The 16904-nt window shown below is 44.4% G+C and overlaps 2 long non-coding RNA genes and 1 pseudogene across 2 annotated transcripts; all 3 read right to left on the reverse strand.

Annotated features, from left to right (window-relative positions):
* Window positions 1-3253: 3253 nt before the first annotated feature.
* Window positions 3254-4658, reverse strand: LOC133393136 (uncharacterized; annotated as a pseudogene).
* Window positions 4659-10621: 5963 nt separating this feature from the next.
* On the reverse strand, window positions 10622-12639 carry LOC133393610 (uncharacterized). Its single transcript, XR_009766279.1, has 3 exons — window positions 12309-12639; window positions 11428-12119; window positions 10622-11363 (listed from the first exon to the last, which is right to left on the reverse strand). It is a non-coding gene; the product is annotated as an uncharacterized LOC133393610 (long non-coding RNA).
* Window positions 12640-12686: 47 nt separating this feature from the next.
* On the reverse strand, window positions 12687-13808 carry LOC133393611 (uncharacterized). Its single transcript, XR_009766280.1, has 3 exons — window positions 13256-13808; window positions 13104-13169; window positions 12687-13038 (listed from the first exon to the last, which is right to left on the reverse strand). It is a non-coding gene; the product is annotated as an uncharacterized LOC133393611 (long non-coding RNA).
* Window positions 13809-16904: the final 3096 nt, after the last annotated feature.

Consider the following 16904-nt stretch of genomic DNA (forward strand, 5'->3'; position numbering starts at 1 on the left):
TTATCCCGGCCTTAATGGCGGACGCCTCCACGCCATCTTGCCACCTCAATTTGGGCCTACCACGCCTCCTCTGTCCTTGTGGACGGCCTAAAAAGACTTTACGGGCTGGGTCGTCCGTTTCCATGCGTACAACATGGCCAGCCCACCGGAGCCTGGCGAGCTTAATACGCTGTACGACAGTGAGGTCGCCGTACATCTCGTATAGCTCGTCATTATAGCGGCTCCTCCATTGTCCTTCCACACATACGGGGCCAAGTATCCTTCTGAGCATCTTCCTCTCGAACGCGGCTAATAGGGCTTCGTCAGATTTGGACAGTGTCCATGTCTCAGAGGCGTATGTGAGTACTGGTACTATATAGGTACTATATAGTCCCAGCTTCGTCCGTCGCGACAGGTTCTTTGAGGTGAACTGCTTTTTCAGGCTGTAGAATGACCGGTTGGCAGCCAGCATCCTTGCGCGCAACTCAACTTCCATACTGTTGTCGTTGCTGACCTTTGACCCAAGATAGGTGAATTCTGGGACGACTTCAAAAGTGCGTTCACCTATCTGTACATCACGCCTACGTAGATTTGGATTATTTATTGGTAGGTCCGCTGATGTTGCCACCATCAGTTTGGTCTTTGCCTCGTTTATCTGCAATCCGAGGTTCTCTGCCGCCTGCTCAATCCCTTGGTAGGCTTCTGCTACATAGGAGAGCCGCAGACCAATGATGTCTATATCATCAGCGTATGCCAGGATCTGGGTTGACTTATAGAAGATGGTTCCCGTAGTCTCCACCCTCGAGTCGCGGATGGCCCTCTCTAGCGCCAAGTTGAATAGGAGACAGGCAAGCCCGTCCCCCTGGCGCAGACCCTTGGTGGTAGCAAAAGGTCCTGAGAGTTTTCCATCCACCCTCACCTGGCATGTGACGTTGGTCATAGTCATTCTAACTAGCCTTATCAGTTTGGCCGGGATTCCAAATGAGCTCATAGCGTCGTACAGTTTTACCCTGGCTATGCTATCGTATGCGGCTTTGAAGTCTATGAAGAGATGGTATGTGTCGTTTTTGTATTCAGCCATCTTCTCCAAGATCTGCCGCATGGTGAAGATTTGATCAGTGGTTGATTTTCCGTTTCGGAATCCTCTTTGATAGTTTCCTACTATCTCTTCGACGTGCGGGACAAGGCGATCCTGAAGGATCAGGGAGAATATTTTATAGGCGGTATTCAACACCGTAATACCCCTGTAGTTGTTGCAGTCCAACCTATCTCCCTTCTTGTATATGGGGTAGATGATGCCGAGATTCCAATCACAAGGCATCGATTCGCTATCCCACACCTCAGTAACAATTTGATGAATCTCGTTTTCTAGTCGTGCACCTCCATTCTTGACCAGTTCGGCTGCAATTCCGTCGGTTCCGGGTGCCTTGTTATTTTTCAGCCGACGGATAGCCTTTCGTGTTTCATCTATGCTAGGTGGCAGTAGCATGACATTATCTGCTAGTGGCGCTTCTAGCTGTTCGCTAAACTGGTCATTGAGTAATTCATCAAAGTACTGAGCCCACCGCGAGAGGACCTCTGGCTGGTTACTGACCAGATCTCCATCCTTGTTGCGACAGCAGGTTACCTTAGGTACAACGTTGTTTCGGTGACCTGCTATCGCTTGGTAAAACTTTCGTGTCGGTCCGTACGCCTCTCTGGTTTGCTCGAGTTCCCGCATGTTTTGCTCTTCCAAAGCATGCTTCTTGGAGCGGTGAACTCGTTTCTCTTCGCGTCTAAGCCGTGAATATTCCTCTGCGCATGCCCGCGTTCTATGCCGTTGCTGCATTGCTCGGTATGCAGTATTCTTACGTTCGGTCACTTGTCTGCATTCATCGTCGAACCAGCCAGATTTGGTGTTGCCACGACGTGGTGGGAGTATATTTCTTGCACAGTTTATTATTTTTGTTTTTAGAGCGTTCCACCTCTCGCTCGTAGTTTCGTATCTGTCTTCTGGTAGTAGAGACTCTTCTAAAGCGGTTTTGAATTCCTGTTGGACAGCAATGTCCCTTAGAGAGTCCGTGTTGAGCCGAGCCTGCGTGTTTTCTCCGCCCCCATTGGCGCGGGGGCGGGCGATTCTACAACGTATCACTAAGCCAACCAAGTAGTGATCGGAATCGATATTGGCTCCTCGATATGTTCTGACATTTAACAGACTCGACTGTCGTCGGCGGCTTATTAACACGTGGTCGATCTGGTTGAAGGATTCTCCACCCGGGTGCGCCCACGTAATCTTGTGGATTTTTTTGCGCGCAAATTTGGTACTTCCTACAACCAGATTGTTCGCTGCGGCGAACTGGACCAATCTACTACCATTATCATTGCTGTGCTCATGCAGACTGTGACAGCCAGTGCATTGGCGGTACATTGGCTCCCTACCGACTTTTGCGTTGAAGTCCCCCAGGATGATTATGAGGTCATGCCTGGGGCAAGCATCTACAATTCTAGCGAGGCGGCCGTAAAAAAGGTCCTTCTCCTCTTCCTCTTTGTCTTCGGTAGGGGCGTGAACGTTTATGAGGCTTATATTAAAGAATTTGCCTCGCATGCGCAGGGTGCATAGCCTATCATTTATAGCCTTGAAATCCATGATTGCGGGTTTCAACCGGGGACCTACGGCGAAACCCGTTCCGAGCACGCGGTGGCGGTCGTGGCAGCTGAAATATATGTCGTAGCAATGCTTACCACGCCTGTTGTGCACACCGTTCCCTAGCCACCGAATCTCTTGTAAAGCTACGAGGTCCATGCTCAGTGTGGCTAGGGCATCATCAAGTTTTTTCAAGGCTCCGGCTTCGCTTAGAGTGCGTACGTTCCATGAGCCCATTTTCAGAGTAGTCCTGGGGCATTGCGTAGGGTCGGTATCGTTGGTTCCGTTTCGATGATTCCTGGTGCTTTCCGTAGTCGTTGATTCATGGGACTGGGTGACTGGCCCCGCGCCCACGTGACCGTTTTGTTTAGGGTCGGGTTGCCCCCCCCGACGTTCAGGCACCCAGTTTCCCGGGATACCCACCCCCCTCCTGGTTCGCCATGTGCCACCATCCGCCCAAGGGGTTGGGTCAAGCCCGTGTACCCAAGCTTGGATATGTGGTGACACATGTTACCACTCTGCACGACGAGGACGTGTCGGAATAGGAGTTGGATGGGAGAGCCTGTATTATCCCTCAATGGGGCTTCGGATCCCATCCCATTACAGAGCACCGTTCACCATACACAGTTTCAAAATCTTTCACAAATTTGTCTAGAAGTTGCCCAGCCACCTTCCACTTCGTCTTGTAAACATTTGACGAAAGCAATGTTACAGCACAAAATAGCAACATAAAATGGTTATACAACTCATTAGGCAAATGTGACTTCAATACAACAAGTCCCGCGTAGTTTAAAAAATATCCAAACTCTACTCCTTTCCAAAAATTCGTATATTATATGGAACGTAATTTGCGATGCATTTCCGAAGGAAGATTAATCTTTAATAAAGCAGGATATCTTTTGGCATTGCTCTTGGGACCATGCTCTCTTGCCTAGCTTTCCATCACGCCATCCTATAATTAATCGCTTCATTATCCCTAGATGAAACAAGTGCAACAGATCTGAAATGGTTACATGCTGCACTATGTCAAAGTTATTCAATTGGCATAGGGGTGTTGTTGTTATTTGATGTCCTGGATATTCATATTTACGGAATTTTTCATTTGTTCGTTTTCTTGCATTTGAATCATTTGCATAAACGATGGTGTGTCCAGCCTCGCTATGATTCCCTTCAACGGTGCATTTTAAACAGGCGTTATAGCCGGTATGCCCTTTTACACCTGCAAAAATATAGAATGTTCATTATCAGATGTGTCTGTTTATAAAACCCTATTAACACTAAATCATTTTTAACATGTTTTCAATACCTTTAATAAAAGCTCTGGCAGGAGTATCTGCAACAATAGCACGCATTTTCACAACAACTTTCTTTCCGTGAATGATGATACCATTCGCCATTAGGAGGTTTAGCTCATCCACGGCTGGTCGAAGAAACTCTTCTATTTGGTTGGTTTCTGAAATCCACAAAAAATTGCGGCTGCCATAACTGGAGCTTGTGGGAGTTCTTCGATTTTGAACAATATCGGCCAAAATTGCATATTACTGCTATTATGTAGAGGCAATCCATCAATCGACAATGTTAAAGTAATACAATTAGGAGGTACCTTTACTGATCTGCAAATAAAAGGAGATAATGATGAGCTGTTATTCGATCAAGTAAAAAATATGGTGTGTATCTACTTACCGGAAGTAATTTAATAGGCAACTTCTGAATCCTCGATACCAAAATTGTCCTCCATCGATATCCTTTATCTCCGATGATGGATTTCGTTTAGTTTTAAGCAGCGTTTTGGCAGATGCCGGTACTTTCTCCCCTGTTTTTTTGAACAGACGCAGCACCATATTTATCTACTGATGGGTTTGATTATTCGATAGTGCCCAATATCGTATCCCATCCTCTATAGACATATTATCAATATTTAACGCACTACCAGCTTCGACATCGCTATCATCCGTGAAGTTTGCATCGCCATCCTGCACAGAATCCCCTTCATCGTGCTGCACGGTATCCTGATGGCCATCCTCCATTGCATCATCATGTTCATTTTGCCATTCATATGCGGCACTAAATTCCTCTACGTCTGCAAGTTTCAATAAACATTATCACTTAGGAATTGCTGGTAATTTATTAAACTTTTTTATAGGCATACACCACTTACTGTGTCGACTTGAGCTTGCCTCTTGCTGGTCTTGGCGTGATGGACCCAATATCGAATATTTATTCGCCCGATGATACATATTTCCTGTCTTCCTAGCACGTTTCATATTCGACATTTTGAAAATAATTTGGTTTTAGCTTTTAGTGTTAATACAAGCGAACACAACTGATCAAACGCAACCCACAAATGTAATGACAGCCGAAATGGTTCAACGCTTCCTTGGTGTCAAGAGTGAAAAGGCGCGAAAGAAACACACATACATCTATATACCGCTTGTCAAACTGTGAGAGGGTGTGGGTTATCGTCCGAAAATTTCCGCTTGGGATGGTATTGGTTTATGATAATGGGAAGGAGGAGGACTTTCTGTATTGCACACATGTACTGGTGTTGCTACTCGTCTCTCTTCATTTCGTTCGTTCCACACACTACTACTAATAGTATTAATATTGTCGCTGTATTGCTGTCGCCGTCTCATATCGGTTCGAAACTTGCGCGTGTGCAGTGGCTAGTCTGCGTTCTATTTTTTCAAGGAAGTTTTTGCAGATTAATCAGCGCATATACAGTGCAGCGCATATACATATACAGTGAATCCTCTCTTATTTGAGAGGCGATAGGACTGTCGAATAAGAGGGGTTTTCAAATTACAGAGGTGGAAAGTGAATGAAAGGTCCATCCAAACAAGAAAGAGACAGAACATTTACTATGCAGCCTTAACTGTTGCTATAGGAAACTGCGAACAGGATAGCTAATTTGAGCATACATCATTCAATAACCATGGCAACACCATACACAAATAAGAGGGACACAGATTTCAGAGGTTTTCCAAATAAGAGGAACAAAAATGTACTGGAAATCAAGGGACTGTGCAAAATGTTCAAATAAGAGAGGTTTTTCTAATTGGAGAGGTGTCAAATAAGAGAGGGCTCACTGTATATACATAGGGTAAGTGTTTATTTATTTATTATTCGAATTCTTACGTGCCGTGGTTGACTCGATCGCTGGATTGACCTGGCCACGGTCAACATGTTCCATGCCACCGTGGTCATAGGGAAGGAACATAAAGTTGTGATTCTTACTCCGGAACAATTCAGATCGATGCAGAAGCGATCGATGACTGTGGAGGAAATGGGTCTGGTAGATGGCAAGCTGGCAAAGTACTCCAAACTACCAGAACATCGGCCTTCTGCTCCAATTGGCCAGGACTCCAGTTCCCCCGCCATACCTTCGTCAATTTCCGTGCGGAAGGTTATGGGTAAGCGCCCCGCCATCACCATCGCCAACACCACCGTCCGTACTACCGCCAACACCACCGCCAACACCACCATCCGTACCACCGCCAACACCACCATCCGTACCACCGCCAACGCATCGCCAACAACACCATTCCAGCCTCGCTCCCCAAGACCATCGCTACCGTCGAGAACAAAATTCCGCGCCGCCCTACCGTCGTCTCTGACAAAGCCGGAGTTCCTGCAACAGTTCCTGCTGTGATAACCGAGCTATCAGCCACTATAAACCGCCGCTTCGACGAACTCGCCGGGGAAATTGTTACCCTGAAAAAGGAAGTGACGGTCACTAGGAAGACCGCCATGGCTACCGAGCTAACCTTAAACAAATTGCAGAATATTGTATGTGCCGATCCAGACGGTTACGCGCTTCCGTCGACGGACGGTTTCACACTGCAGCCCATACGGTCAGAGGAGGAGCTGAAAAGCATGGAGCAGAAGTTGACCGACAAGCAACATGCTAAGAACTGCCTGGCATGGTTGCAGAACGAGGTGATGGCAACGGATCCCACCAAACGGTTGAGGAAGGTGCGGGATCTTGTTTTCGACGGTGGTTTTATTTCGCGTTGCCGGTGGTCTCGGCGAAACGGAAAAGTGTCGATGGCACATTTTCCAAACGTATGCGAGCTGTTCCGCAAAACCGCAGCGACCTGGAAGGCGCCCATTGCCACAGCATACGTTTAAGATTTTTTTAAACGCGTGTTGCGGTATCCTGCAAAATCTAACAATACCAATTCAATGAGCTCAAACAATGAACTAATGCACAATGTATATAATAATAATAATCTATGTTAGTTTGGTGTAAGTTTTTTTATAGAGTAGGTAGTAAGTTAAGTTTAGTTTCGTTTAGTACTTAGTTAGTTTAGTTAGTTAGTTTTTTAGTTGAATTATTATTAAATTAGTGAATTAATTCACTATGAATTCATGAATACTGTTAACGCTAGGGTTAACACACAGCAGATTGTGTGATAACAACACAGCAGTCAGAGCGCGGTATGAGCATACGCGCTATATAGATTTGATGTGTGCGGTGCCAACTAGCGAACAAGAGCGCGGACTTATCACTGGGGAGCAAGGTGGATTAAAAATATCAGGTGGTGGATTAGGGCCTTTGGGGGGTCGCCATAGTTGAGGGACTTTACGTCATTTTAGAACCGTTAGCCATTGGTTTCCACACACAAAGCTTAGAAAATAGAACAGATTTCTTTGTTATTATGTGCATTTTTGTGTGTCTTTTGATTTTATCGAAAAAATGAGATATATTAACAAAAAATTTGATGATTTGTTTGTGCATGAAATTTAAAATCATGTAAGAGTTCTAATCTCACGTAAATTGTTCATGCGGCTCGTAGAAAGTGAGGAATTAATGTGAAAATTGAAAAAAAAATGATTTCTTTATTTTTATCATCAAAAACGTCGAAAACACAATGAATTATAGAATAAATTCACGGAATATAACAAAATAACACACTTTAATCCATGTTTTAATGTTAAATAAGAACTCGCAAAGTCCAAAATATATTTTTAAAGAATATTTAATCGAAAAAATGGGGTAGATAAATTATGTGAACAAATTTAAAAAAATTAAACAAAGTTTGAATCCTGGGGACCTTACGTCAAGTGACGAATTATCAAAATGCACTAGAGTCCACCACCTGATATTTTTAAATCCACCTTGGATAAACACAATAGATAGCGGCGAAAGGTTGAAATCAAGTGTATAAAACGAGAGTATAAAAAACAGAGTAAGACATACATTTAATTACAGTTTATTTAAATAAAACCAGAAATTCCGAAAGTAGTATCCTGCGCAATCAAATACAAAAAATGTTGTGGATAGACGTGCCGAGCCCTGGATTCGCCGTAGCATTTGCGCTGCTGCTGGTCGACATCCAGGAATCGACACTGCGCTCACGCACACTAATACGCCGCACTTAGCGATGCGCGCTAAGTGTGTGCAGAGCGCACCTAACCCGAGGGAGTGTGTAACAGGCTACCGGTCGAGCAGGGCTCCCGGTAGGGCCCACGGTGCGGCTCGTGCGCACGGCCCCAGACATGAATATATTGTGTTTTGTATTATTCAATAGTGTAATAAATGTTGTAAAAAGTGCAAACATAAAAAAAATGCATTCTGCAACACAACACCTAAGATAATTTCTCATTATTTACCTTCTTGATCCGAAACACTTAACCAGGGTTTTGGGAAGAGGCATATTTTTTAATTTATTTCTTAGCAAATGTAAGTGTGTGTCAACGGCACAAACATTAACACCCCTTCCTGTCCCGTCTCCACTGCAGCTACCTTGCACTTCAGCGTACTGCTGGCGTAGTGTTGCAGTTCACCCTTATTAAAATCTACCATGTTGGCAGAGCAAATATTCGCCTCCGTTGAAAGGCAAGGTTCCGTAAAGGCAGGCATCTGTTTGAAAAACGCGTACCCCTGCATCGTGACGTCCTTGCCTGTTTTTGTGGCCGTTTCGTAACGGACCACCTCGCCCGAGTTGGTCATGAACCATTGATCGCGAAAGTTTTTTCGCAGCGCGAAGCCCTGCCGCACGGTCGTTATGGTGTAGACACCATCGGTGCGGTTCGTCCACCGGTTTGTTTTGCTGACGCTTGGCAACAATGACATGTTGCAGTTCCAGCAAACGATGGACCGCTTATACCAGGCTGTGCCTCCCGGATTGCATCAACTTTTTGAGGTCATGCAAAAATGCCTCAAAAATGAAGGCTGATATGTTTTTTAGTCCATCGAACCTGCAAACTTCATTGTAAACGTGCAGCAAGTTATGCACGTTGCTATTCATGAGAACCGGGCGGGCTGTACAGATATCCATAGGCTGCCACAAACCTATGCAAATATGAATCAGGCAGTTCCCATTTAGCGCGATGATATGTGGTGAACATAAACGTCACAGCCATCATCAACAACATGAAGTGTTGGTACGCTGCATCGTTAAGTCCAAGGTTATTAGACTCTATACAGGTTACGACAAAAGCCCGTTTTGGCCGATTTCCAATAAAAAAATGAATGAAAATTTTAACAGACAAATTGGAATGGTTTGTTTACAATTGGACTGGTTTGTTTACAATTTGTCTGGATTGCAATCGTGCAATGGTATGGTGTTTGGTGTTGAATCTTGCAAATTATAATTTATTTAATTATTTTGTAACTTTATAATTATTAATATTGCGATGAATTAACAGCTGTGACAATGGAGAAATCGAATAAGTGAGAATCCTGTAAAATATGCTTTTGTTGTGGTGAAAAGATCCAACATGTAGGAGTTTAACATTGTGTCAGGCAAAACGATTATATCAAGCAAGCAGAAGATTGCTGTGAAATCATTCGCTTCTCAGCATTAGCAGCATTACGGACAAGGACATAAATAAGCGAGTGAAGTACCCAGCTAGAAAGCATATGTTGGAGGGAAAGGTATGCAGTTGCTGCATACTACAAACTATGCAGTTGTGCATACTATCTTTTCATAGATTTCTCAAGTGGGTGTGCAGTGCAGACACAGTTTAATCTTAACGAATTCTTTTACCGCCCGGATGTAACTGCAGCATCAGCAGAAGGAGAAGCTGCTCATATATACCGTCATATAGAGATAAACCGTTAGCTGGTCAACACATGTATTGGCGTATCCCTGTGGATCCAACAGTGCCGCGTGATGGGTCCAGCACACACATAACCAACTCCATAGCCCATAGCATAGCCCGACTCCAGTGTGTGATCTGGTTGCATAATCAGTTCTGACGCGCAGACTGGATGCACGTGATCATACGTCATCTACTATCTCAGCTCATTAATGAACAATGAAAGACAGTCAATCTCATATCGAAGCAAACCACTAATAATCAAAACTTGAGAAGCATATCGACGATCGTGGGGATCATTAAACCAAACATACGACACCGAATTTCATATGGGAGAAGAGTAGCACCCGATTGCCCCAAGAGCCGCCTAACGGTTAAACGCTTTCAACCCCGTCAGTTCATACCAGACTAACTGGGTACCAAACAATGCTCGCGTATTCTAAAGCAGGTTAGACTAAGCTACAGTAAATGGTTTTGAGGCAATAGGGTAACGTAAATCATGCGTCATCAATGATTCCGACCCACAAGTGGAGCGGGTGTGCTAGATCGGAGTCGGAAACAAATCCGACCCTACCTCGGGGACCTACTACCGTAAGGACTTCAAGTTGACTCGAATGATAAGTAGTTGTAAGAAAGCATAAACGACTCCGACCCACTGGTGCAGCGAGTTTGGGTCAGGTCAAAGTAGGTTTAATACTCGACCCGTACTCGCTGCACCAATGGGCCGGAATCGCTTATGGTTTAGGATTCGTATCTACCGAAATCGTTGCACATACTACATCTATTTGTACGTTTCGGGTTGACCCGCACGGCTACGGGATGCTTCGGATTGCTCCGACCCGGTGAGTTTCAGTTGCCCCGACTTTCACTAGTGTGTGTATGGAAGAACGTGCTTGAGTTGTCGAATCGCTGACCAAGGAGTAGGAGAAGGTAAAAGTGAGTTAATGTTTAACAAGCCCGTTGTAACAATAATAATTAGAAAAAAAAACTTCAAATATATTTGTGTTTTTTGGTAGCATTTATCAAATACGATTTTCCTTTATAACATTGACAAAATGATATTTTCATAACTTTCGTCACAACAATTTACGCAATCACAAAATATTATATAAATAAACACTATGTACAAAACATTTTGATACTCATACTGTACGGGCCGTACACCAGCAGCACCGTGCACCCCTACCGAGAGCACCTACTTGATCAACCTTTTTACACACTCTCTTTTCTGCCGTGCAATGCACTCGCCTCACACAAATGTGGGAATTTGTAAGCTATGATCCCCCTACCTATATATGTCACCTATGTACCCACCACAAATGCTTCAAACATCATATTCCCTCTGTATTGTACTTGACTCGAGCACAAATGAAATGGACCCCCGCCATTGTTTAACACTGCCGGGACGACATTTATCTCTCGTCTTTTCGCTCTAGCACTTAAATTAAGCTGCACCCGAGTTGGCATGAATTCTCTACCACTGGAACAAGACAGGAGCACGAACATTCGTTTGCTATGATACGGAACTGTAACAGGAGCAGCATAGACGATCACCCTGAACCCGACGATTGTGGCGAATCGGCATGGAGCCTCGCCGCTTCCCACACATCGCAGTAGGGTCGCGTTCAGGACTGCATAATTTCTCACCCTTTTTATCAATGCTGCTGCTAGATGGCATAAATCCTCGTCCCCAGAAGCTGTGACTGCAATTTCAAACCTGGAGAACAAACGGAACTGGGTAAACAATGCGATGATATCCTTGGCAAATCAGCAGAACTTACTCAGCATTGAACAGGTCAACAAGGAAGTCGTATTCTATTAACGATGGAACGTGATAGGATGAAGAAAACTTGAAGCGTTAGTTTCAGCTTCTGCAATCTTATTTATGTTGTTTAATCCAAGCATCAGCTGACCGGCGTCCATTTTGACAGACAAATTGTAAACAAGGTTTACAAAATGGTGACCCTCTCAATCGCTCTGTCGTAACCTGTATAGAGTCAAATAACCTTGGTTAAGTCTATCCTTCAGAACAACGAAACCGGCAACCAGCAGAAACATCCTATACTCGAAAGCTTTCCAGAGATGGATGTATCGCAGGTCGCGCAGTTTACGTTGGTAATCTGAAGGCAGCCTTAACAGACGCAAGTACGCCGACACTTCACGTTGCTGGTGACGTGGCAAGTAACAAGGTACGTTAGGGAAGCCATTTATTTATCCACAAATGTAGCAACTTTGCATCTACGCCCTTGGTGTATGTCATCGGCTGACACAAAATCGTCGACGATATCGCAACCTAACAGACTCGTACAAGGCGTAGGGTTGTTGACATGTATTGGATATTTGTCGTCACAAAAATCCTTGTGGTTCCGAGGCGGGCATTGTTCATCATACTTGAAGTTCATCCGGTGTCCATCCAATTCACCAACGTTTGTGCACTTCATGCAGGCGCTGTACGCATTATGCGATTTAACACCTGAAAAAAAAATATTACAAAAAAAAATCAGAAATAATTCGTTTCACCGCATATAACTGTACAGGTTCAGTGGACAAACGCATAACGTATTTTAGCCGCTCCAGTCGCTAACCCCTTGCAAGAGATTTCTTGTTACAACGGTTTAGTCGTAATGAAAGCGTCTGTATATAGTGCATTTTATCAACATACCTTTAATAAATGCACGTGCCGGAGCATTTGCAATTATTGCACGCGCTTCCACCCAGTAAGTGCGGGATTTAATTGTCAGACCTGTCACATACGGTCTGTTCACCTCGTCCACAAATGGCTGCAAAAACTCCTTGACGAAAAACGGTTTCGATTCGCCACAGAATATTGCAACCGTCACTACAGGAGTATGTGGCACGTTATGAGCCTGCATGAGAATCGGCTAAAATTGGGTCCGACTGCTCTTGTACAGGGGTAGGCCGTCCACAAAAATGTTCAACTCGAACCCCTCCTGGGCTGGCTGACAATCGCTGGCATAGAAAAAAAAAGATGAGCACATGACCAAGAGTTAAATGATATTTAAAACATGTTTACCGAAAATATGTTAGCAGGCATTTTTCCACACCCTGGTACCACAGCTGCCCCCCTGCGATTGGTGTGAGGGCTGTCTCCGGTGTTCCGGACGCGGGGGTGTTCATCAACGTCCGTGCATCTCGGGGCAGTTTAGTCTGGGGGAAGTGAAGTCGCAAATGGCCCAGCAAAAGGTTCAAACAGCGATGAGTTTGTCCAGTTTGCAGGGCCCACATCCTTAAGCCATCCTCGCACGAAAGATCTCCTTACGGATGGTCTGGCATTTCCACCTCGACCTGGATATCCTACACGTTAGTATCCTCGCCGCTGCTTGCGTCGGTCGTACCTTCCTCCTCGCTTTCGCTAAGCGGAGCAGCATCGTCTGCAACATAACATACACATGAAAGCACAACATAAGCAGCATACAGCATAACGATCGTTACTTACCGATCACTTCCATGGGCATCGGAACATCTTCAAACTGCACTGGCACAGCATCACGCGCTCGGTTATCTAAAATATAGCCACGGAAACCATTTTTAAACACTGATCGCTATATTCACCGTTCAGCATATAACCACCGTTCACCGATCACTTACCAACAGTCGGAGGTTCTGGCTGCTGGGCAAGAAGGAGTTTCCTTTCCACTTCCTCCAGACGCTGCTTTTAGAGCCGGGCAATAGCGTAGGACATCAAGCCACTTTTCTTGTCCTGATTCGAGGCCATTTTCACGCTTTCTATCGGTAAACTTTTCACCGGAGAGATGAGCACTGGTTGAATTTGTGTTGACGTTTGTTTACATTTTCTATCGGTACCAATTCCAATTCCGGTCTTAAAATTGGGCTACACACGAGAAAGAGATAGCACTACTCAAAGAATGACAACGCAAGACTTCTGACAGCTATTGGCCACATCGATCGAACACATCGATACCTGTCACAGCGCGCTCAGGCGAGGGGTAGGAAGCAGAGTCTTCGACGGGTAGCTCGAGGGGCTGCTCGAAAAATTTGCCTTAAGAGGGAAAAAGAAACATGAGAAAATGCGCGAAAGGGAATGATTTCTTCCGTCGCTTTGCACAGGGGGAATTCAATTGAAAACCCAATCTTAATCGCAATCAGAATCCCAAACAGAATCCCAATCAAATCGCAATCGCAATCCCCATCGGAATCCCAATCGAATCCCAATCCCAATCTCATGCAGAATCCGGAATCCGATTCGAACCGCAAAAGGAATCCCAATCCCAATCAGATTCCTAATCGAATCGCAAACGAATCCAAATCGAATCGCAATGAAATCTTTTAATTGTTTAATTTTGTAAATGGTTTATTGTACATAAGTGATTGGCCGAACAAGCCGCCTTATCACTGAATTGAAACTAGAACTTAAATAACTAACACTTCGACTTTTAGGGATTCAAATCCTACAAACGGGGTCCGACCCGATCGAATCTGTCTAGGGATTGAATCTTCGCATCTTCCGAATCCCGGATCTCCCTACACTAGACTCTACGCAATGCCTCAGGACAACGATCGAAATGGGAACGTACGCACTCTTAGCAAAGCCAGAGCCTTGAAACAACCTGATGACGCCCTAGCCACACTTAACATGGACCTCGTAGCTGTACAAGAGATGCGGTGGCTAGGGAACGGTGTGCACAACAGTCGTGGTAAGTAATGCTACGACATCTACTACAGCTGCCAGGACTGCCACCGCGTGCTCGGAACGGGTTTCGCCGTAGGTCCCCGGCTGAAATCCGTAATCATAGATTTGAAGACTATAAAAGATAGGCTATGCACCGTGCGCATGCGAGGCAAATTCTATAACATGAGCCACATAAATGTTCACGCCCCTGCGCCCCGAAGAGAAAGAGCTAGAGGAGAAGGACCTTTTTTACGGCCGCCTCGGTAGAACCATAGATGCATGCCCCAAACATGACCTCATAATCCATCCTGGGGGACTTCAACGCAAAAGTCGGTAGGGAGCCAATGTACCGCCAATACACTGGCTGTCACAGTCTGCATGAGCAGAGCAATGACAATGGTAGTAGATTGGTCCACGTCACTGCAGCGAACAATCTGGTCTTTGAATTTATCAAATTTGCTAGGAGGAATATCCATAAAATTATGTGGGTGCACCCAGATGGAAAATCTTTCAACCAGATTGACCACGTGTTAGCAAGCCGCCGACGACAGTTGAGTCTGTTGAATGTCAGAATATATCGAGAAGACACGACAGACACAGACACGACACAAACCATCTCTTCATTGACTTTGTTGGCACGATATCATCCTCGTGCATATAAGATGCATCAATCCTTATCAAAACAACGAGCTGTGAAGGACAGCTGGAATAGATATAGCAAATAACACCAGATGGTGCTAGAAAAGGATGAAAAGATAACCCTTAAGGCGAAACAACTAGCTGATCCAAAAATAGGACCAATTAGAAACAAGTTCGGCAGCGGTCACAAAACAAGCTCCAAGGGTCAAGCGGGTTAAAGCTGATGAGCTGACGAAGAATAGGCGCCATCGAGAAAGTTAGTTGCGAATTATCTACAAGAGAAAACAGATCAATTTTTAAACTGTGCGGCGAAAACTTATGATGCGCGAGCGTCAGTTCTAAGAAGGTACAAAACGCTACTCAATTAAACAGACTGTTACCAGGCGTAACGACAGATTTCAAAACAGCATATTATAGCGTAGCCTTGTTTTTAGCACACGTTGATTTCCAAAAATTCTTTATTTTCACGTTTTATTCTCCTCAACACTTTGTGCCATAACGTCACTTGGTTGTCACCGTCCAAAAGGATTTCTCTTCCGGAATCAGGTTATCTCCAGCCGCTCGTTTGGAGCGAAAATCTAACAACGGGGTCCTTTCCGGTTTAAGTTGGTAGGTTGAAATTTCAGCCTGTCAGCTGTTTGCATTGTATAGCAGTTTTCGAGCAGCTATCTAAGTGCGTATAATGTACAGGGCTTATCCCAAGGTGTATGAATTTCGAAGACAGATTTTTATCGCTTCTGTTTCTGAATGAAGATTTTAAGAGTGTTTTGAGTATTCATCAAGCCTCAAGAAAGCTCGTTAGAACAAAAGTTTTCACCAATCCTGTCAAAAAGTGATATTCAAATTTGGTTTGAAAAACATGCATTGAGACCACCTGAACTACATACACTTTGATTCTAGATACCACCACGTGATCTCTTTAATGCACCTTGGGGTAAATGTAAACAACACCGTGTTTTCGAGCAGGTACTCGAATCTAATTCTAGCTTTGAGGCTTGTTTTGCAGGCTAGTTTTTTGTGTGGTTTTGTACGGAGTGTTTACATGATTTCAGCCTCCAACTGTCAATCCCGTGAAGGGCCTCTACGTTTTTTTTCTTTCTAAGTGCGTTTGTTGCCGGGTGCGTATTCCCTCGTATGCGTTCTTACGCCTTCGTTCTTATTGACAAACTGTCTCGACCTCGCACGCAGGTACCCCGCTTGCAATTATGTGTTAACATCCCCTAGCCCATGAACCGCTTGCGTTCACTCCTATTTCTCTGTCTGGACATCTATCAACGATAGCTTAACTACCGCTCTCCTTCAGACTCCAGTGTCGGTTTTTACCCAGGCTTGTCGTACATGACCTTCTTTCCCTGTAATCAAACTCGTTATTATACCCCTTTCCCAGAGATTTAGATTTTTGTTTTCTATCATTAATACTAAGTTTCCTTCGTTTAGTTCCCTGATATCATATCATTAAAACACTTTGTTTGGCTGGTTATTTCTGGTAAATATTCTTCTAACCATCTCTTCCAAAAGCTATCTAGTGAGTGTTGTGCCAACTTAAAGCTACCACTTAAAATATTTGTTATGTTCATGGGTTCGACTTCTATCTGCTTGTTTCCTGGAGAAGTTCCTAATAGAACATGGTTCGGTGTTCTTGATTTATGGTTCATGGTTCTTGGAATGATACGCTTCTTGATCTGCTGACTTTATGTAAGTGGCCTTGTATTTCAAATCAGCTTCTAATATTGGCTCCCTTCACGATTCTAGTTAGTTTTTTGTATGGAGTTTGACAGTTGGAGGCTGAAATAATGTAAACACTCCATACAAAACCACACAAAAAACTAGCCTGCAATTTTCAGTCTAGATTATTCTAGCCTCAAAGCTGGAATTAGATTCGAGTACCTGCTCGAAAACACGGTGTTGTTTACATTTATCCCAAGGTGCGTTAAAGAGATCACTTGGTGGAATCTAGAACCAAAGTGT

The sequence above is a fragment of the Anopheles gambiae genome, chromosome 3 (assembly GCF_943734735.2).
Source record: "Anopheles gambiae chromosome 3, idAnoGambNW_F1_1, whole genome shotgun sequence".
Taxonomy (NCBI): domain Eukaryota; kingdom Metazoa; phylum Arthropoda; class Insecta; order Diptera; family Culicidae; genus Anopheles; species Anopheles gambiae.